Source organism: Hypanus sabinus, chromosome 11, assembly GCF_030144855.1.
Source record: "Hypanus sabinus isolate sHypSab1 chromosome 11, sHypSab1.hap1, whole genome shotgun sequence".
NCBI lineage: Eukaryota > Metazoa > Chordata > Chondrichthyes > Myliobatiformes > Dasyatidae > Hypanus > Hypanus sabinus.
The window spans coordinates 82,198,048-82,221,295 of record NC_082716.1 but is presented as its reverse complement, the minus strand read 5'-3'; the positions used below and the strand labels follow the sequence as shown (position 1 = coordinate 82,221,295).

The 23,248-nt window shown below is 41.9% G+C and overlaps 1 long non-coding RNA gene across 3 annotated transcripts in view; it reads right to left on the bottom strand.

Annotated features, from left to right (window-relative positions):
* Positions 1 to 23,248, bottom strand: part of LOC132401620 (uncharacterized) — a 44,564-nt gene that overhangs the window by 11,666 nt on the left and 9,650 nt on the right. For 2 of the 3 annotated variants that reach the window (XR_009514637.1, XR_009514636.1), the window contains exon 1: positions 2,788 to 3,679. This is a non-coding gene — a long non-coding RNA (uncharacterized LOC132401620). Of the gene's footprint in view, positions 1 to 2,787; positions 3,680 to 23,248 lie in introns of those variants that run through there. The other variant, XR_009514638.1, reaches the window with a different exon arrangement.

Genomic DNA, 23,248 nt, shown 5'->3' with positions numbered 1-23,248 from the left:
TGAACTTCGCACTGTTTCACCAACAAATGACCTCTCTTGGTGATTGCTGACCTCCAAAAAAAAGATATTCATCTAGTTAATGACAGAAATATCTTGAGAATTAATAAGTAAAAACAAAGTCTAATCTCCGTGGATTGTCACCTTGTCTTGCTGGAGAAGCTTGTGTGGTCATGAGATCCCAAGAGCGATGCCATCTGGAACTATGCTCCTGATAGGGTCACCCATGGTGGTAAGGTCGAGGGTAAGATCCCTGACAAAGAACAATCCAACCAAGACCTCAATGGTGGAACAGGCGGATGAAGTTACTTCAAACTCAACGGCTGTGAAGGTAGATGAAGGCTGCAAAAAATCCATCAGCTCCAATCATCATGGTTTCCATGCCATTGGAATCAATTGTGAATATCGTGTGCTTCTTGGAGTGCAACATCAAGTACACGTTAAACAAATACACGCACAGGTGTCTTTGCTCTGTGGAAATGGAATGAAGGCCATCATCCTCAACTTCGAGGGATGGCCACGACGAATCATGGATCTATTTGAATTCCATTAGATCATTAGACGGCTCTGTGTATTAAACCTATACAGCTCGGGTGATCAATGATCAGAGGTAAGAGGCTAGAGTGTGGTGTGCTGGCTGCTCATGGAACAAGTCCAACCAAGCCTGGAAATCTAAGGAGTATTACACCATCTTTTATCATGTATCCACTCTCTTTCAAAGTCTCTTTCTTTTAAAGTCTCTCCACATTGCAGAGACTGTACTGAAGCAACAGGGCCTAGATCCAATAGTGAGGAACAACTGGAGGTTTGTCCGATTTAAGTGCCAAGCCAGATTGGAAAGGCTGAATACAGGCTGAATTGAAGTGATGGGGCCCAGACCTAAGAGCACATCAAAGAGACAGGGCCCGGGTTCGAGAGTGAGAAACTACCTGAGGTTTGGCCTATTTAGGCACCAGTCAGTGTGTCAAGACCAGAGGCAAGGGATGGGCCGGTGTTCAGCTTGCTGCTCCGTGAGGTTTACTCATCTCTGCACTGAACTGAGGCTGTGGCCTGCAACTAATAGGCTCCTGGATTGGCTGTGATCGGCTTCGTGGCTGTGGGCTCACTTTCATCAGCTTCAGGTCTGAGTGTTGTTTGCTTACTTTTATTGTTTGCACAATTTGTTTTTTTTCTGCACATTGGGTGTTTGACGGTCTCCTTCATTAATGGGTTCTATTGGGTTTCTTTGTTTTGTGGCTGCCTGTAAATTTCAAGGTTGTATATGGTATACATACTTTGATAATAAATGTACTTTGAACTTCTGAACTTTAATCAAATCATGAAAACATTTCCTTGAAATTCCATCAACCACTGATCAATTTTCTGTTATGAGCCAGCCATGTTTATCAAGGCAAAAATGCCCCATAAGTGAATGCAACAGTAACATAATGCGAATATTTTAATAAAGAGACACTGTTTTGATTTTGGGACTGTGCACTGGGTAATTAATTGTAATTAAAGGTCGATAGCTTTTGCCTGAAGGTACTCCCACTCATGTACAAGTATATTAATCAGAGGCTGCTGCTCCTAAACTTTCTCCTCAATAATCTACTGGAACTGCATGTGATTTGCAGTTTTTCCATCTCCCCTCAATGCCTTTAACTATGTGATCACCAAGTGCTATGTACACAATTGGACTGGGCTGCTGTGATACTGAGCTAATTACTTCCATCTGCCATGCTCTCTACATGTAGAAAAAGAAAACAATTAAGTGTGCTTTCCATTGGTTCTAAATCCTCTCCCATTTCCCATGACAGGGTATCCATTTGATGAAAACAGACTTCTGATGAATAGCTACGTAGAAAGTGGTAAGACTCTGTGGCCCTATTACATCTTACATCCACTAGACTCTTGTATCTCAAGAATGTCTATGCTTGTTACTCTATGAAATAAAGCACACACACTCCCTGATATACTTATTTCTCTCCTTTATCTTCCAGCAGCCTCTACAAAATAAGCCGTTAATTTTCTTTACTGTTTTACACTCCTGAAAGTGATCCCATCATATGGGTCATGTTTTCATTCTTTTTAAGTATCCCACACCTCAAATTTGTCATCTGTGAGATGAGACAGTAAATGGAATACTGTATCTTTTGTATGATTGAAAAAAATTATACAAGAAGTGTACACCCATTAAAAGTCCAGTGGAAGAAAAAGGAGGAAACTGAGAGGTACTGTTCTCCACTGATGACTATAGTTACCTGTAGGTCCCTCCTTCTTCATTTGCACAAGGTTTGGCAGCATCTCGTGTGAGGAATCCTGATATGGTTCAATCTGCAAAGATCTCACTCAACTTTACATCATCATTGAAATACTCCCACAACCTATGGACACACTTTCAATAACTCTTCATTTGATGTTCTCAATGTTTGTTGATAATTTACTTATCATTTTTTTGTATTTGCACAGTTTTTTGTCTTTTGCACATTGAATGCCCAAATTGGTGCAATCTTTCACTGATTCTAATGGTTACTGTTCTATTATGGATTTATTGAGTATGCCCACATGAAAATTAATCTGAGCAATGTATATGGTGACATTAATGTATTTTGAAAATAAATTTACTTTGAACTTTGAAATATAACAAATGAACACTTAAATAGACAAAATAAAAGAAGGATACAGCCCTAATGCAGGTAAATGAAATTAGTGAAAATAGACAAAAGGTTGGCATAAATGTGTTGGCTAAGGAGATTCTTTCTGTGCCATGTGACTCTATTGTAATCTGTGGAAAAACTGCCCACTACTCACCTCTCAAAATGCTTGAGGAACTCTGCAGGTCAGGCAGCATCTATGGAAAAGAGTAAGGAGTCAATGTGCAAACATGAGGAAATTTGCAGATGCTGGATATTCAAACAACAACACACACAAAATGCTGGTGGAACACAGCAGGCTAGGCAGCATCTATAGGGAGAAGCTCTGTTGACGTTTCAGGCCGAGACCCTTCGTCAGGACTAACCGAAAGGAAAGATAGTAAGAGATGTGAAAGAAGTGGGGGGAGGGGGAAATGCGAAATGATAGGAGAAGACCGGAGGGGGTGGGATGAAGCTAAGAGCTGGAAAGGTGATTGGCGAAAGTGATACAGAGCTGGAGAAGGGAAAGGATCATGGGACGGGAGGCCTCAGGAGAAAGAAAGAGGGGGGGGGCAAGACCATTCATTCTAAATTCCTCCAGCATTTTGTTTGCGTTGCTTGGATTTCTAGCATCTGCAGATGTTTTTCTTGTTAGTGATTGCACTACTCACCTCTCCCTGTTTTCCTTTCCGTAGAAATTCAGGTGGATGTTTTAAGAGGTGCTGATCTCAAGGGATGGGTCATGCTAGGCCCATTCCTCTGCTTGGACATGCTACAGAAGTGCCTGCCCACCTTTCCTGGTTGTTAAGGGTGCAAAGAGCTGACCCTCCACCACCAAAAGGCAGCCCACCAGGAGGCCATCCTCTTCCCCCAACTATTTTCCATCCCATCTCCTGGAATGCGTTGACAATAGGCTCTAAAAAATAGTTTGCAACTGATCTTTAAATGAACATGAAGAAAAATGAATAAATCTGAAATAAAAGCAGAGATGTAGATTAAAACAGCATCTGTAGAAAGACAATCAGAGTTAACGTCTCAGGTAGAATGTTGCTGACAGCGGAACTTATTTTTAAATGAATCTGACAAATATTTGAAAAATGGAGTTAAATCATTTAAAGATTAAATATTAAACAAAAATGTCAAAATAATTAAAATCACCCAAAAAATTTGAGTAAATAAGTAAAAATGACATATAATCACAAATTCCTCTGTGAGGGGAATGTCCTAAAGTGTAATGCACTCCTTTTAACGTAATACGAATAAGATCGGATCTGGGGAGTGAGTCTAGTTAATTTACTCTTTTAAATAGCTGCTACAGGCAAATAGGGTTTTATGTGCTGAATTATTCTGTGGATATTTGCTGGCCAAATAGAATAGTGCTGAAAAAGGATGCAGATATTGTGATGGACTTACTAGTATTTTTTACCCTATTCACAGTACTCTTAAAATTTATACAATATACTCATTACTGTGATTTCAAACACCTGCAAATGCTAACAGCCTTGTTGACTGTGTTAGTTAATATCCATGGGAGCATGTTTCAAGGGAGACTAACACAAGTTCAAGCCAAACAGTACTGATTAGATATATGCCTGCACCTCTTAAGGAGATTATCGCCTTCAGGAGAGATAATGTATTGAAAAAACTAGCTAGTCAAAATTCAGACAAGTCCCTAGATCCCAATGGCCTGCACCTGAGGAAGCAGCTATAGAGATAGTGAAGCCACTGGCTGAAGATTTTCAAAGCTCACCAAGTTCTGAGTGGATTGGAAAGCTGAAAAATGTGACTCCATTGCTCAAGAGGGGGTGAAAATAAAAAATGGGCAGCTATAAGCCTGTAAGCTTAACATCTGCTGTTGGCAGGTTGCTGGAGACTATAATCAAGAAAGAGTTAGTCTGTCATTTTGAAAAGCTTAATATAATTAAACAAAGTCAATATGAATGGTAAATTATGTTTGACAAATTCGACTCAGTACTTTGACAATGTATCAAGGGGAGCTAATGAAGAAGAGCCTGACATAACATATTTGGATTGTATTTATGCAGCTTCGGGCTGCTCTTCTGAGCTTCAGAATTAACAAGAAAGGGCAGGATCTAGTGGTGGCAGAAGCAAGAGACCTGGCCAACATCACTAAGCTCTGTTCTTTCCTTTGAATACATCAGTTTCTACCAAGCTGAGCACCATGCTATATCTCCTTTTCAAATTACGGCAGCAAGCGAGGACCTGGTGCTGGGGTGCTGTTGTCAGAGGACAAACAAAGTGTGTAGTGCTAAACGCAGCACCATTATAGCTGTCATGTGGCACCTGTGGCGATGAGGAGGGAACAGTCAAAATGGAATCAGACCACAAGCTACCAGTTGCATGGGTTTCCCATTCATTCTATACTAGTGAAAAACATTATACACAGATGATAAACAAACTCCAGCCATTGTAGGATTAGTGTGATTGATAGTACAAATCGGTGATGCATTTCTCTATGGTTTCTATAATTTCCCCATTATTTCTTAGGATTATGATCACTTTTTTAAGAAGCTCCTGATCAAAAGACATTCCTAAACATAAAAGATTCTTCAGATGCTGAAAATTGCTTCTTTCTCTTTCTTCAATGATCCACTGTCTTCTCTCATTGGATTCCCCCTTTTCTTTTAGTCCTTTACCTCTTCCACCTACACCTCAAAACTTCTTACTTCACCCCCCCCCCCCCATCTATTCTCCTTACCCCTCACCTGGTCTCATCTATCACCTGCTGGTTGGTACTCCTTCCCCTCCCTCCACCTCCGTCCCTTCCTTTCTAGTTCTGATGAAGAGCCTTGGTGTGGAAGGTCGACGGTTAATTCCCCTGCTTTGATGCTGCCTGACTTGCTGAGTTCCTGCAGTGTTTCCTATGTGTCGCAGAAGACCTTCCACTCTAGTCACAGCCTATAAACCACCAGTGTCCACGTCTAGACCGAAGTTACATTGTTCCAACAACAGCAGCACAAATGTATCATTGTATCATACTGCTGTCAAACATGGACTACTTTTTCCAACACTCCTTATCAAAGTAGAATACTACAGTTGTTGTGTTGCCCTGTCTGCCTTATAAAGGAGACCATGACTAATTCAGAGCATAGCAGCTCGCAATGACAAGCTGGCATGATGGTTTTCTGATGGTAAGCAAAGAAACTGCCCGACTACTCTCATGAAGTCCTGCTAAAAGAGGCACCTTATCGGATACAAGTGAATCAGAAGTGACACACTGTGAACAGATCAGACCTTCCTGGTGGCTGGTGGGGACCAGGACCAACTAGCGCTTGTCAGAACTGTGTGACAAAGAAATGGACACGTGTGCTAAATGCTCATGGAAGCCTGGCCCCAGCCATGCCCCCCCCCCCACATACAAATTGACCACATGATGGCAATGGTCACATGAAAGTAGGCTGTTTGCATTAGACTGGAACTTGTCAGGACATTGAAGATCTGAAGTCCTGCTTGGTGTCAAGTCAAGACTGTAGCTGCCACCTCTCCAGTGAATCATGAAAGTGACCAGACTGACTCTTCCAGAGCCATAAAGGGACCTCTTTCCATCTAAAAAGGAATACTTCCCTCTTTTGGTGGAAAACCGATTCAAAACAGTTATCCTCCTAACAGTTGCTCGGAGGATCATACACCTCTGTTGAACAGACCACAGAGACTCTCAGGACAGTCTTACAAATTATGACCTCCATGAGGAATCAGATTTAATAAAAATCAAAGTTAAGATCAAAGTCGTTGTTTTGTCTTGCTCCCCTCCAATGGGATTGGCACAATTTAATATTTCTACATGAGCCAGCATTCAGTGGGCTGGTGGAATGATTAGTACAAACAGTGAAGAAGAAGATGAATTAACCCAGGCAACCTGTTCACATTCTACACATTCACAGTATGGTCAGGGTCAATCTTGACCCAGCCCAAGAATCCCCTCATAATAAGTGTCTGTACCAAATTTTGAACCACAGATCTATTTAGAATGTATACATAGCCTATCTGACATTAATAATAATCCTTAATTAATGTTTCAGAGATCTAAAATCCATTTCAATAGATACGGGGCAAATTTGACCCAGAACAGCCTCAATGTACAAAAATTTGTAGCACCTGTACAAAAGTATAAAGTTTTTAAATATTTTCATTTTTGTGCATTTTGGGTCACTTTAGGAAAAGTTATCAAATTTCGGCTAAAGAAAGGCATTTAGGCTGTTTTTACTACTGTCAAATTTCAAGACGGGTCAAATTTGACCCAAACAGTATGTAAAGGTTAAGGGTCCAAGTGAAGTCCCGGTGCCCTCAGTAAATTTATTTCCTCAAGTACCAGCCCACATATTATTTCACCATGGAATCTTCCCTGGTTAAAGGGGCAGATGAGTCAACAGTTGTGGATGAGGCTGTGTTTGTTGCAGCTCTATTTGGACGGACAGGTGAAGGAAAGAAGAGCCAAAAAGGGTGACACAAATAAAAGATGAAGGTCAGTGTTCTGACAATGAGATCCTGCCAGATAGCCAAGGTGGAGCCATGGAGAGGCTGTGAAGGAACTGGGAATACCAAGCGACACAGTGCAGGTGGGCAACAGTTGGACGCTCATCAAGAATCCGAGATACAGTAAGACCAAAGAGTTTAAGCTACAGGGCAAGTGATTACAAGACAAACCACTGCTGGACACCATGTGGGTCAGAAGGGACATGGGGCCCACTGCAAGGTGGCAGGATGTGGTGATGCTCCATACCTAGTGTGGGCACTTCAGAGTTGAGGAATGCCCTTGCATCTGAGGAGATCCCAGTAACGGAATAACCACCAGATCACTTATAATTTAATGAATTTTATATTTGTAGGCATTGTGAATAATGAACTGGTCGTGTAAACTAAATTTCTCCAAATATTTTAAATGGGGTCAGTTCTTCCTGAAGGGAGAGCTTTGTGGTAGATATTTGTGTAGGATAACTTTAAAATCTGAGTGTAACACATGTTATCACTCTGATACACTACTACATCAGATATGAGAACTTTGTTCAGAGTTACAGGATGTTCCTTCTACAACTTCGCCTATACAGCAACAAAAGCAAACACAAAAGAACAGTTAGTATTACAGTCCTCCTGAATGATTTCCAACACTGGCTTGAGACGAATGTCTGGCATTGGTTTGTCCCAGGGCTAAGTTGGACTCAAACCCATTGCCCAAGGGATAGTCATTAATGTAACTAATAGTGATAGTTGGTCATTGAAGTCCTATTGTTATTGCAATGGTATAAGTTTTGCGCATGTCCTGCATACACTGTCCACACATTGCATTTCTAACCAGCATAGCACCCCCCTCCCCAGTGTCTTTAAGAAATAGGGGAAAAATACATCAACATTGTATCTTCAGTAAATTAAACAGACCACACTGTCCCCTGCTGCTTAATTCCCATATACTAACATTGCATGTACAGAGAATTGTATGGACCACACTGCCTCCTGCTGTTTCACATGAAGCATTACTACTGCACCCACAGTCCCCACCAGCTCCTGCCATGTAATTGCCAAAGTTCAACATTAAACCTGCAGTGACTATTAGAGAAATCAGTGCCTCCTCCTGTTTAATTTAATGCAGTACATAGTCAAAAGCACCTGCAGTAAAAAGTGCAAACACATCACTCCCTGCTGTTTAAATCACACTCATTAACGTTGATTCTGTGGGGAGTCATACAGTTCTGCTGTTTAGCAAAATATATCAAAGTTGCACCTGCAGTTAATAGGGCAGCTCTCATAGCCCCTTGTTGTTTATTTCCCATATATCAACATCATAATTCCAGAGAAAGTGTAGATCATAGCATACCCACTGCTTAGCATGATGTCAACATCTGGATTACAGTACATAGCATAGGGCGCACTGCCCCTGCTATTATATTCCTAGGCAGAATGTTTACATCTGCATTGAATAGTGCAGGCCATACTGCCACCTGCTGTTTTATTCCCATGTCACCACAGCCCCAGAAATTTGCTTTCTTCTGCCTTCCTACCTTCTGAAAGAGTAAAGTGACATCTGAAAAACTCCAGTCTTCAGGAACCTTTCCAGAATCTATCGATTCTAGAAACAACACTTCCAATGCCTTCATGATCTCTTCAGTTACCTCTTTCAAAACCCTGGTGAGTTGACCATCTAGTCCAGGTGACTTACCAGACATTTCAGATTTCCAAGCATCTTTTTGTTAGTAATAGCAAGACTCACTTCTGCCCCCTGACACTCTCAGACTTCTGGCATGCTGCAAGTGTCCTTCACAGTGAAGACTGAACAAAGATAATTACTAAGTTCATCTGTCATTTCTTTGTCCCCAGTTACTACCGCTCTGGCATCATTTTCCAGTGGACCAATATCCACTCACCTCCTTTACTCCCTATGTACCTGAAAAATGGTTTTGATATCATCTTTGATATATTGGTTTGCTTGCTGTCATATTTCATTTTTCCCTCTTTATGGTTTTTTTAGTTGCCTTTTAGTTGGTGTTTAAAAGCTTCCTAATCCTCTAACTTCCCACTAATTTTTGCTATATTACATGCCCTCTCTTTTGCTTTTATTCTGTCTTTGACTTCCCTTGATACCCACAGTTGCCTCATCCTCCCTTTAGAATAGTTCATCTTTGGGATATATCTATCATGCAGCTTCTAAATTGCTTCCATAAACTGCCATCATCTCTGCTGGTGTCCCTTTCCAATCAACTTTGGCCACTTCTTATTTCATGCCTTTGTAATTCCGCTTTTAAAAAAGCTCAAGGTTCAAAGTACATTTATTATCAAAGTATGTATACTATATACATCCTTAAGATTCATCTCCTTACAGGCAGCCAGAAAACAAAGAAACTTAATAGAACCCATAAAAAATAATACTATCAAACACTCATGGTGCAGAAAAAAATAACAAATCAGGCAAATAGACACACATAGACTGGGAAGCCCATTCTGTAAAAGGGCTGGAAGGCTTGGAGTTTGTAAAATGTGTGCAGGATAGTTTTTTGCAGCAATACATAGAGGTACCAACTAGAGAAGCAGCAGTGTTGCATCTCCTGTTAGGGAATGAGACAGGTCAGGTGACAGAGGTATGTGTTGGAGAGCACTTTGGGTCCACTGATCACAATGCCATTAGTTTCAATATAATTATGGAGAAGGATAGAACTGGACCCAGGGTTGAGATTTCTGATTGGAGAAAGGCTAACTTTGAGGAGATGCAAAAGGACTTAGAAGGAGTGGATTGGGAAAATTTATTTTATGGGAAGGATGTAATAGAGAAATGGAGGTCATTTAAAGGTGAAATTTTGAGGGTACAGAATCTTTATGTTCCTGTTAGGTTGAAAGAAAAGGTTATAAGTTTGAGAGAGCCATGGTTTTCAAGGGATATTGGAAACTTGGTTTGAAAAAAGAGAGAGATCTACAATAAATATAGGCAGCATGGAGTAAATGAGGTGCTTGAGGAATATAAAGAATGTAAAAAGAATCTTAAGAAAGAAATTAGAAAAGCTAAAAGAAGATATGAGGTTGCTTTGGCAAGTAAGGTGAAAATAAATCCAAAGGTTTTTCTACAGCTATATTAATAGCAAAAGGACAGGGAGGGATAAAATTGGTCCCTTAGAGAATCAGAGTGGACAGCTACATGTGGAGCCAAAAGAGATGAGGGAGATTCAGAATAATTTTGTTTCTTCGGTATTCACTAAAGAGAAGGATATTGAATTGTGTAAGGTAAGGGAAACAAGTAAGGAAATTATGGAAACTATGATGATTAAAGAGGAGGAAGTACTAGAGCTTTTAAGGAATATAAAAGTGGATAAATTTCCAGATCCTGACAGAATACTCTCTAGGACCTTGAGGGAAGTTAGTGCATGGGGCTCTGACAGAAATATTTCAAATGTCATTTTAAACAGGGATGGTGCCAGAGACTTCAGTAAGGCCTTTGACAAGGTTCCACATGGAAGGTTAGTTAGGAAGGTTCAATCGTTATGTATTAATATTGAAGTAGTGAAATGGATTCAACAGTGGCTGGATGGGAGATGCCAGAGAGTAGTGGTGGATAACTGTTTGTCAAGTTGGAGGCCGGTGACTAGTAATGTGCCTCAGGGATCTGTACTGGTTCCAACGTTGTTTGTCATATACATTAATGATCTGGATGATGGGGTGATAAATTGGATTAGTAAGTATGCAAATGATACTAACGTAGGTGGCGTTGTGGATAATGAAGTAGGTTTCCAAATCTTGAACAGAGATTCAGGCCAGCTAGAAGAGTGGGCTGAAAGATGGCAGATGGAGTTTAATGCTGATAAGTGTGAGGTGCTACATTTTGGTAGGACTAATCAAAATAATGTATCACTAATACATGGTAAATGGTAGGACATTGAGGAATGCAGTAGAACAGAGTGATCTAGGAATAATGGTTCATGTTCCACCTTCAGGGAACTATTGGGTGGTTGTGGATTGGGTGGTGAAGAAAGCTTTTGGTATGCTGGCCTTTATAATTCAGAGCATTGAGTATAGGAGTTGGGATGTAATGTTAAAATTGGTGAGGCCAAATTTGGAGTATTGTGTGCAGTTCTGGTCACTGAATTATAGGAAAGATGTCAACAAAATAGAGAGAGTACAGAGAAGATTTACTAGAATGTTACCTGGGTTTCAGCACCTAAGTTACAGAGAAAGGTTGAACAATTTAGGTCTTTATTCTTTGGAGCGTAGAAGGTTGAGGGGGGACTAGATAGAGGTACTTAAAATTATGAGGGGGATAGATAGAGTTGACGTGGATAGGCTTTTTCCATTGAGAGTAGGGAGATTCAAACAAGAGGACATGAGTTGAGAGTTAAGGGGCAAAAGTTTAGGGGTAACATGAGGGGGAACTTTATTCAGAGAGTGGTAGCTGTGCAGAACGAGCTTCCAGTAGAAGTGGTAGAAGCAGGTTTGATTTTGTCATTTTAAAAAAAATTGGATAGGTATATGGGCAGGAAAGGAATGGAGGGTTATGGGCTGAGTGCAGGTAGGTGGGACTAGTTGAGAGTAAACGTTCAGCACGGACTAGAAGGGCTGAGATGTCCTGTTTCCCTGCTGTAATCGTTATATGGTTATAAATAAAAGTAAGCAAATAACATTCACCAAAGTGAGTCCACAGCCACAAAACCAGTCATCACTGCAGCCCATTTGTTGCCTCAGTTCTGTGAAGAGACAAGTAAACCTCACCAAGCAGCGAGTTAAATATTGGCTTGTTCATTGCCTCCAGCTCTAACACCCTGATCATTTTAATCTGGTCTGGCACTTAACTCAGCCAAACCTCCGGTTGTTCCTAACTCTCTGACCCCGGGCCCTGCTGCCTCAATACACTCTCGGGTCTGGGCCTGGCTGCCTTGAATCTACCTCACCTCCATTCACTTCACCTTGGTTCTGCCGCATCAAATCACCTCCACGTCTACTCTAGCAATGACCAAACATTGGCTCATTCCCCACTCTCGGGCCTGGGCCTGCCTTCTCAATTCAGCCTGTACATGCCAAGACACAGCCATTCTACATTTTCAAGACTTCAGTTCACACCACAAAATGCCATGTCGTACAGGAAGTTCAAAAGTCCAACTCCAAAAGGGAAGCCACAGGCTATTGATTTCAGAGATCATATCTGAGAAAAAATGTAATTAATACAGTAATTCACACAAAATGCTGGAGGAACTCAGCAGGCCAGGCAGCATCTATGGAAAAGAGTACAGTCAATGTTTCAGGCCAAGACCCTTCATCGGGACTGGAGAGAAAAAATATTTCTCTGCCAGATCATCCTATTCTCTCGTTCATTTGCACATAACACAGGCAACAATCCAGAGATTACTATCCAGAGGTCCTGCTTTTCAGCTTTCTGCCTAACTCCCTATATTCTCTCTTCAGGAACTCATCCATGTTCCTTACAATGTTATTGGTATCAAAATGTACCACAACATCCAGCTGTTTAATCTTTATCTCCCCTTTTAAATGCTGTGGACCCATTCCAAGATATCCCTGATGCTGGCACATGGGAAGCAACATACCATCCTGTGACTCTTTCACATCCACAGAATGTCCTGCCTGCTGCTCTAACTATCAAATCCCCTATCACTACTGCATTGCTCTTCACCCCTTCCCCCTTCCCTTCTGAGCCACAGAGACAGACTCAATGCCAGAAACACAGTCACCGTAGCTACCCCCCTTGCAAAAGGGATCTTCCCTTTGCATAGATAGCCAGCGGCATGCAGAATACCTTGTCATCTGTTGTAAGCACTGCAATTAATTGTGTGAGGGTTCTCATTCCTGGAGGGCATGACTGTAGAGACCTCCCATCAGTGTTTTCTGACAGTGGACATGCTAGTTCTCTGAACCACCTCAACTTCCTCCTCTGAATATATGGCCCTCTTACTGGCATGTGTCTCATTGAGCAAGACTTGCCTGTCTCCCTGACCGAGAGTAATATCCCTCTTCGCTGTGCTCTCTATCTATTGTGTGACAGTTAAAGTATGTAGTTGTTCATTTTGCCTTTAAGAGCTGATACGCTCTTCTGGTTGTCACAAAACAAAGTATTAAGAGGTGCGTGAAACTTACTTAAGTCCCATTGGGATTTGCTCAGGTCCTGCTTTAGCACTTGTAAACATCCTGAGCACTACTTCACCTTGAATTTACGTCAACGTTGCTATTTTTTGCAAGGGATTTGCAAATAACATCTATAAACCAAAAACTTTGCAAGCATGTTAATATCGCATCTAAGGTGAGCAGCTGAGAAGAGAGTTCCTTTTTCAAAATGTTAGTAAAATCAGACTAAATAAAATTTGTACCAGGCAGCATGTACCATGTATTATAAAGTCTTGACATTGGAACAGGCTGGCCAACAGTATTCCCACCACTTACTTCTGACGATTGTTGAGAAAGGATATATTGAAGTTTTAGAGTCTTTTATTCAAGAAGGGAGTGGGTGATGTGGGTTTGATGTAAGATATTAGAAGGATCTAGAACCTTCAGAAAGCTCAATCAATAAATCAGGGGAAATTTGGATCAACAGGCTTTATTTCCCAGGCATAAATTGTGATCCTATATGATGTCTTATAAGGGTGGTGTATTTTCTTCTTCTGGAAGTCTAGAAATAGCCTTTCCTCTCTGTGTTTCATTATAATAGAGCATACTTACCCCATGAATGCACTGTAAAAGAAAATCTGACACTGGTAACTTTTACCAGATATTGCTGCGCACTCATATCTTGTAAGTGACCTGTTGACATTAGTATTGTCTGACCCTACCTGACTTACAAATTCTGCCTGTGTAGAAATTCTCTGCAAAGGAGCTCAAAAATAACCGCTCTGTAACTGATGGAATTATCCACTTAGTTATCCCCTCTGCCTCACAGTTCCAAAGACCCGGGTTCAACCCTGAGCTCAGGCACCTTCTGTCTGCTGTTTGCCGTTCTCCCTGGGGGTTTTCTTTGGGTGCCCTGTCCCTCCACCTTGATGTGTTGGCTGGCTATTGTAAGATTCACATTCACATCATGGACAAATTGACATCGTGGCCTTAGTGGAGTGTGGTGCAAGGGACTGAATTTATAACAATGCAAGAAAAAAATAGGATTAGTGTGGAATCTATACTGCATGTGGTGCTTAATCATCCATCTACAAAGGCCCATGATTTAATTTCTCACTTATATGTAAGAGAAGGAGTCACAAGTCCCTGGCACATCAAAGCCAAAAAAGCACATCATGATTTGGAGGGATCCTGAGGACCCTCTGTTTCCTCATCAGCACCAGCATCGGACCAATGAGCTGGATAGTGTCTTGATGTTCTTCACTCCAAGGCACCAGTGACTTGGTAGCATCTTGAACTACTCGCAAAGTGCAGGTTCATTCACTGCTGTACACACAACTGCTGGGGTTAAGTAGAGTTAAAATGCAAAACCCTAGAGGGCACTTCAAATAGTATTGTTTGATTACACACAGTGGACCAAATGAAAATCATTCCCCAACATTGCCTGGGAAATCAGCATACATTATCTCCTATTTTCCAAGCCCAAAGCTAGATTTCTACTTGGGATTTCCAAATACTAACTGCAGAACATCTGTATAGCTCCCAAGCCTCATGCCTCCAGGACAGACAAGCAAATACATGTATTGGAACATGCACTCAGTAGGAACATGCACTCCACAAAATCCTCCTTCTGACTCCAGAAAAATAAAACATTCAATAGTGGTCAGTTTCGACAAAGAACCACTATGAAATTATGCTGTTGCTATTTCCTTTTGTATTTAGTGGAATATCCAATTTTGCCATACTTTCTTCATCAGTCTCCCTCCCTCACATCATCCTGACTTTATGCTTCATTTTCCCTTGTCTGATCTCCACTCCCCAAACTACATCCCCTCAGCTCCCTCTCAGCTCCAGTCAAGCCCTTTCATTTTCACCTTCCTTCCCCATTTACCTGATGTCTCTCCATCTCTCTGCAACACTGGCTTCCCCCACTCCCCAGCTTCCAGCCATTTGCTCTATCTCAAAGTGGAACCGCCTTACCCTTCCCTTTCCAGCTGCTGTCATTTGCCTCCTTTTGGGCCTCTCTCTGCTTGCTCTTCAGTCTACCTCCCACCTAATCCAAGACCCAGGTAGCTAAGCTGCCCACGCCTGTGGCCAATCTCAGCCTTCCCCATCTCTCCCAGCAAATCTCGAGAGTGCCTTTAGTTGTTTGCCTCCTGTGTTGTTCAGTGTCAAGACGTCATATTGTTACCTGGTGAAAGATCTTGACCTGACACTTTGACTGTTTATTCCTCTTCATAGATGCTGCTTGACCTGCTGAGTTCCTCCAGCTTTGTGTGTATGTTACTTAAGGGTGCTCTTGTGGAGATTAATAAAATCTGGAGGGGCATAAACAAGGTGGATGGTCGCAATCTAGTCTTCATCCCAGGGTAGGGGAGCATAATTTTTATCCCAGGATGGACTGGCGCAAAATGGCACCAGTCTAAGGTAAGAGAGGAAAGATTCAAAGGGGACCTGACAAGCAGGACTTCACAGTAGCTTGATGAAATGAGCTTCCAGGCAAACTCTTGGAGTTGGATAGTTCCAACATTTGAAATTCTTTTGGACAAGTACATGGACAGGAAAGGTTTGGATGGGTGTAGGCCATAAGCAGGCAAGTGGGATTAGCTCAGGAAGGTCCAGTTTCCACACTGTATACTGCAGCTCTTTATAGAAACAGTGCAAATAGGTGTTTAATATTTGGTGCAGACTCAATGGACCAAAGGCCCTGGTCCTGGACCATACCGCTCGATGATTCTATGATTCAGTTTAGATTGACAAGCTACATGAAAATAAGGTTGAAAAAGAGATAGTATTGCTCTGCTAGATGGCTGAATGGCCTCCCTCTTTGTTGCACAAGTCTAATCAAACTCAAACGGACTAAATAGGCTATTACTTTGTCATCAGGTCTGCTGCAATTTCAAATCACATGTCAGTGATTAGAAATCTGATTCTGATTCTGAACCCGCACATATTCAGAATCTCCTCCCTCTCACTTTATGATCTACAATCCACTGAGCTTAGCATACACCAACAATATTGACACACCTTATTCACTCTACCACTGCTTCTGAACCTCAGGGGAGCTTCCACCATAAAGGAAGACTGCATACAATTTTAGCTTTAATAATTAGAGATTCCTATAAGATTTATAAATGCATGTACATGCAGATGCAAATATAAATTTACTATAAAAATTCATATCAGGGTAAAATTAATTCCAATTAAAAATCCTAGCCAATCCTAGTCTTACATCTTCTTACAGTTAATGAATTGTAAAATCACTGTGCTTAATCTGTTGAGAAAAGAGTTTCCTTCTCCAGCATGAGACCTTATATTAATTATTGAAACTGAAGACCAGATGATAATAAAGCAGATATTCCTGAACTCCACACCACCAGCTGAATATTTCCATTCACGCAGCAACTTGTAAATATTTGTCTTTCTAATGTGCTGGAAGTAAAATGGAGACTGCAGATGGTGCAGCAAAACTCTTCAGCAGGACAAGCAGCATCTGTAGTGGGAAATGGGCAGTTGACTTATTTGCTAGAAGGGTAGGTTGCTAGCAGGCCACTGAGATATGTGTGCTCTCTGAAATTCAGCTTAAAAGGCTATTTATAAATTTGCCAGTAATACCATTTTTGTTGGCAGAATCTCAGATCACAGCGAGAGAGCGTACAGGAGTGAGATAGGTCAGCTGGTTGAGTGGTGTCACAGCAGGAGCCTCGTACTCGAGGTCAGTAAAACTAAGGAATTAACTGTGGACTAGGAAAGGGAAGCAGATGATCATACACTAGTCTTCATCAAGGGGTCAGCAGTGAAAAGGCTGAGCAGGTTCAAATTTCTGTGTGTCAGCATCTCAGTGGAGCTATCCTAGATCCAGCACTGATGCAGTTACAAAAAGGGTGCACCAGCGGCTCTATTTCATTTGGAATTTGAGGTGATTTGGTACGTATGTGTGATGAACTACATATACCTGCCTGGACACGCCCCCCCCCCCCCCCCCACTCTCTGCTCCTGTGGCTCCACCCACTGACTGTGGCTCCTCCCACAGACCCCAGTATAAAGGCAATTGGAGCCTGAGCCCAGCCCTCAGGTCCAGGATGTAGTATGGTGGTCAATTGTTCTTTCTTCCAGCCAATAAAAGCCTATATCTCGCCTCACGTCTCAGAGAATTATTGATGGTGCATCAGTATGTCACCAAATAACCTTGCAGATTCCTACAGATGTATGATGGAGAGGATTCTAATCAGGTGCATTAACACCTGATGCGATGGCTTCAACGCAGAGGATTAAAAGAGGCTGCAGAGCATTATAGACACAGCCAGCACCAGCACGGGGACAAACTTCCGCACCATTGAGGACACCGTCCAAAGGTAGAATCTATCTTTACGAACACTCACCATTGGGAACATGGTCTCTTCTCATTATTAACACTAGGGAAGAGAGGTTATTTTAGGATCAGCTTCTTCTCTTCTGCTATCAGATTACTGAACAGTCCATGAACACTACCACAGTTTATTTATTTTATTTCTTATTGTAACTTGAAGTAATTCTTTTGTGTTGCACTTGTTATGTACCCCTAGGGTTCATATTTTCTGTGGACTATCACTTTAAAATGTCTGGAGAATGAGACTGGCTTTTGGACACTGTTCGAGTTGTTATTAAGAGAGAGAGGGAGGCATTCAACGCAATGAAAGAGAGACAGAGACTGCTCGAAAGATTGATGTTATGATTTCTCTGCAAGCTTGTTTACTTTTCCACAAGGACACTTGCCTGCTGGTAAAGTTCTTACAGAGAGAGGAGGACGGAGCAGGTTGATGGACAGCTGGTGTCCAACATGTGGAGATAGAAACCAGGTCTGCTGAAACACAGGCAGGCACACGGTTTTGGACACTGAACGAGCTTTGTTGTACCCACAAGAAGGTGGGGTTTTTGGAGTATCAATTCGGGGAAATCGATCAGTGGCTCTCGCAGTGTGAAAAGGTGCGACCGGTGGGGAATTATTTGTGTGTCCACCCTCGCCTGGATGATAATTCCATCACTGAAGAACGGCCGTACATGTTATGGTCACAGTCGGTGACTTCAACGGGATTTCGGAGGACAACGGGGATTCCACACACACACACACACACTTGCTAACCAGTTTAATATATCTGCATTTATGGTACTGTATTGCATAGTTACTAATAAACACTATTAATTATTAGCAATAGCAGACTCTGAAGTGTTTTCCATTTCTGCTGGTTCTTTAACCTGTCACAGGGTACATGACACACTGTACTATTGCCACAAAATGACAAATTTCACAACATATATCAGTGATAATAAATCCAATTCTGATTCTAACTTCAGTGAACATAGTAACAACATGATCTGAGCTCAGTACCTCCTGCACCTAATAAATTGGACACTAAGTGTATTACATGTTTGTAGTCATCTTCTGCTATAGCCCAACCACTTTTTTGATGTGCTGTGCATTCAGTGATACTCTTCTGCACAGGGTTATTTCCCTCAAAGTTGTAATGCGTGGTTATTTGAGTTACTGTTGCCTTCCTGTCAGTTTGACCTTTCTCCTCTCACTTCTCTCATTAACAAAGTGTTTTTGCCCACAGAACTGCTGCTCACTGTGTAATTTTCATTTTTTGCACCATTCCCTATAAAGTCTAGTGACTGTTGTGCCTGAAAATCGCAGGAGATCACCAGTTTCTGAGATACTCAAACCACCCAGGCCAGCAACAACTATCAGTCCATGGTCAACGTCACTCAGGTCACATTTTTTCCCCATTCTGATGTTTGATATGAACAACAACTGAACCTCTTGATCATCTCTGCATGCTGTTAGGTATTGAGTTCCTCTGAGTGCTGATTTCATCAGCAACCAAACAGATGTTGAGGTAAAAAGCGAATATTCTTCATTGCAGGTAGGGACACTCAAATGAACTGCAGTGACTGGGTACAACAATATGTCAAGTGTCCTAGCATGTGAAGGAGCAGTGATGTCCGCAGCTGAAGCTCAAAAAAAGCAGCATTTCGCAGCAGTTTCCAGAGCTGGACTCCACCCAATCAGTGAACGGGATTCATTTGAAAGGATGAATAAAAATGAGGCAGCAGCAAGCAGAGTGGCCATCAGGTAAGTGGGCCAGTGTTGGAGTGACTCTGACTCAGCTGGCTTCAGCAAGATCGGGCTTGGTTGAGGTGAGTATCTGAAAGTTCCTTTGTCCTCTTTATTTTTCATTCCCCATCTATTAGGGCACAGGGAGAATGGCTCCAGAGGTTGTGCTTTGTTCTGTGTATGAGATGTGGAAATTCTGGAGAGCTCATTTCTGCACCAGGCACACAGAGCTGCAACTCCTCGGAGAACGTGTTAAGGAACTGGAGCTGCAGCCCGATGACCTTCAGCTCATATGGGAGACTGAGGACATGATAGCTAGGAGCTGCAAGGAGATAGTCACCCTTAGGGTACAGGAGGCATGACTGCCAGGAGAAGGAAGAGAAATGGGAAGCCAGTACAGGGTTATTTTCCTCAGAAAGAAGTATACCACTTTGGATACTGTTTGGGGGAAGACCTACAGGAGGGATCTGCAGCAACAGGGTCTCCGGCATTGAGTCTATCACTGTGGCTTAGGAGGGATGGAGGACTACAGTAGTGGTAGGAGATGCATTAGTTGGAGGAATAGAGATGAGATAATGGGGATGCAATAGAGACACCTGTATGGTATGGTGCCTCCCAGGTGCCAGTGTCAGGGAAGTCTTGGTTCAGTCTACAGCATTCTAAAGGGAATGGTGAGCAGCCAGGTGTCTTGGTACATATTGGCATCAATGACATAGGTAGGAAAGGTGAGGAGGTCCTGAAGAGAAATTTTAAGAAGCTACTCTCGGTAGAGAGTTGAATATCAGGGTCTTCAGAGCAGTAATCTCCAGATTACTACCTGTGCCACATGCCAGTGAGGATCAGAATAGCATGATTTGGCAATTGAATGTGTGGCTAAGGAACCGTGCAGGGGGAAGTGGGGTTCAGATTTTTGGGTCATTTGGATCTCTTCCAGGGAAAGTACAAAAGGAACGAGTTACACCTGAGTTCAAGAGGGACCAATATTCTTGCAGGCAGATTTGCTAGAGTTGTTCAGGAGCGTTTAAACTAATTTGGCTGGTGTTTGGGGATCAGAGTGAGAGGGCTAAGGATGAGGTAGTTGGTTTATAAGCAGAGGCAAAATGTAGTGAGACTGCTAGCAAGGAGAGGCTATCTTCGGGCAATATTGTGATGAACAGGATGAGTTGCAAGGTAAAAGAGGGACAAAATCTAAAAAGGTGATTAATACAGGACTGTAGGTGTTATATTTGAATCAGGCAGTATATAGAATAAGGTAGATTGGCATGCATGATGTTGTGGGCATCACTGAACCGTGACTGAAAGAAGATTATATCTGGGAGCTTAACATCCAAGGAAACACATTGTATTGAAACGACAGGCAGGTAGGCTGAGGGGTGGGTTGGCTCTGTCGGTAAAAAATGAAATCAAATAATTAAAGATATATGATATAGAATCAGAATGTGTAGGGTCATTGTGGGTAGAACCAAGGGTAAAAAGACACTAATGGGAGTTATATAATAGACATCCCAACAGTGGTAACGATGTGGTCTACAAATTACAATAGAGAGTAGAAAATGGATGTCAAAAGATCAACGTTACAATACTCATGGGGGATTTCAATATTCAGGTAGTTTGGGAAAATTAGGTTAGTGCTGGATCCCAGGAAGGGGAATGTTTGGAATGCCTATGAAATAGATTTTAGAGCAGCTCATGGTTGAGCCCACTAGAGGATCAAATATTCTGGATTGGATGTTGTGCAATGGACCAGAATTGATTAGAGAGCTTAAGGTAAAGGAAACCTTGGGGAATAGTGATCATAATGCAATAGAATTCATCCTGCAATTTGAGAAGCAGAAGCTAAAGTCAGATGTATTAGTATTTCGGTGGAGTAAAGGAAATTACAGAGGAATAGATACATCCTGAAAAAAACGTTTCTGAAGGCAGGATGATATAACCATGGCTGAGGAGCCAAGGCCAACATAAAAGCAAAAGTAAGGGCATATAATAGAGCAAAAATTAGAGGGAAGTTAGAGGATTAGGAATCTTTTTAAAACCAACAGAGGGCAACTAAAAAGGTCTTAAAGAAGGGGAAAGTGGAATACGAAGGTAAGCTAGTCAATAATAAACAAAATGATACAAAAGGTTTCTTCAGAAATATGAAATGTAAAAGAGAGGTGAGAGTAGATATTGGACCACTGAAAAGATGAAGTTGAAGCGGTGGTAATGGGGGGCGGGAGACAAGGAAATGGTGGATGAACTGAATAAGTATTTTGAATCACTCTTCATTATGAAATGCACTAGCAAAATGCTGGAAGTTCAAGTGTGTCAGGGGCAGAAGTGTGTGAAGTTGTCACTATTAGGGAGAAGGTGCTTGGGAAACAGAAAGGTCAGAAGGTAGTTAAGTCACCTGGACTAGATGGTTTATGCCCCAGGGTTTTGAAAGAGGTGGCTGAAGAGATGTGGAGACATTGGTAATGGTCTCTGAAGTATCAGTGGATTCTGGCATGGTTCTGGAGGACTGGAAATTTGCAAATGTCATTCCATTCTTCAAGAAGGGAGAGAGGCAGAAGAAAAGAAATTATGGGCTAGTTAATCTGACCTTAATGGTTGCGGAGATGTTGAATTCAATTGCTAAGTATGGGGTTTCAGGCTACTTGGAAAATAGGCCATAGTCAGCATGGTTTCCTTAAGGAAAAATCTCACCGGCCAAATCTGGCAGAATTCTTTGAAGAAATAACAAGCAGGATAGACAAGGGAGAATCATCAGCTGTTGTGTACTTGGATTTTCAGAAGACGTTTGGCAGGGTGCCAATATGAGGCTGCTTAACAACTTAAGAGCCCATAGTATTACTGGAAAGACACGTGTGGATAGAGCATTGGTTGATTGGCAAGAGGCAAAGAGTGGGAATAAAGGGAGCATTTTCTGGCTGGTGGCCAGTGACCAGAGGTGTTCGACGGGGGTCTGTGTTGGGACTGCTTCTTTTTATGTTATATATATATGGAATTGATGGCTTTGTGGTCAAGTTTGCAGAAAATACCAAGATAGGTGGAGGGGCAAGTGGTTTTGAGGAAATAGGCTACAGAAGTACTTAGACAGATTAGGACAATGGGCAAAGAAGTGGCAGATGGAATACAGTGTAGAGAAGTATACAGGTGTCCCCCCCACTTTACAAATGTTTGCTTTACACCACTTCGCTTTTACAAAAGACTTACATTAGTAACCTGTTTTCGCATTACAAAGAGGATTTTCACTTTTACGAAAATTTTTCCCATATAAATTAATGGTTCTTCACTTTCCGCCATTTTGGCTTAAGATGGGTTTGTAAAGAGGAGACACCTGTTTGGTCATGCACATTTTTGGAAGAAATAAAAGTGCAGACTAATTTCTAAATGGAGACAAAATTCAAACATCTGAATTTCAAAGGGGCATGGGGTCCTCACAGAGGATTCCCCAAAGGTTATTTGCAGCTTGAGTATATGGCGAAGAAGGAAAATGCAATATTAACAATCATTTCAAGAGGACTAGAATATAAAAGCAAGGATATAATGCTGAGACTTTATAAAGCACTGTTGGTGCATCACTTGAAGTATTGTGAGCAGTTTTGGTCCCCTTGTAGCGGTGTGCTGCATGCAGCGCTAAAATTACGACACGGAGTCGGGTAACTGCAGTCGAAGAAAAACTTTATTCGAAATCCCCAGCCTCACTTTTAAGCCTCCCTCAACCTGCCCCCCGTGGCGCAGAGGCTCCAAAGCTCTGTGCTTGCAAATCCCTGCAGGCTATCTCCCTTAGCCGCTGGCTAATTGTGAGCCGGTTCAGATGTGCCAGGAAATGGGTCGCCACACCCTTATATAAGAAAGGATGTGCTCACATTGGAGCGAGTTCAAAGGAGATTCACAAAAATGATTCCGGCATTGAATGACTTATCATATGAAGAGCGTTTGATGGCTCTGGGCCTTTGCTCACTGGAATTCAGCAGAATGACGGGGGATATCATTGAAACCTATCAAATGTTGAAAG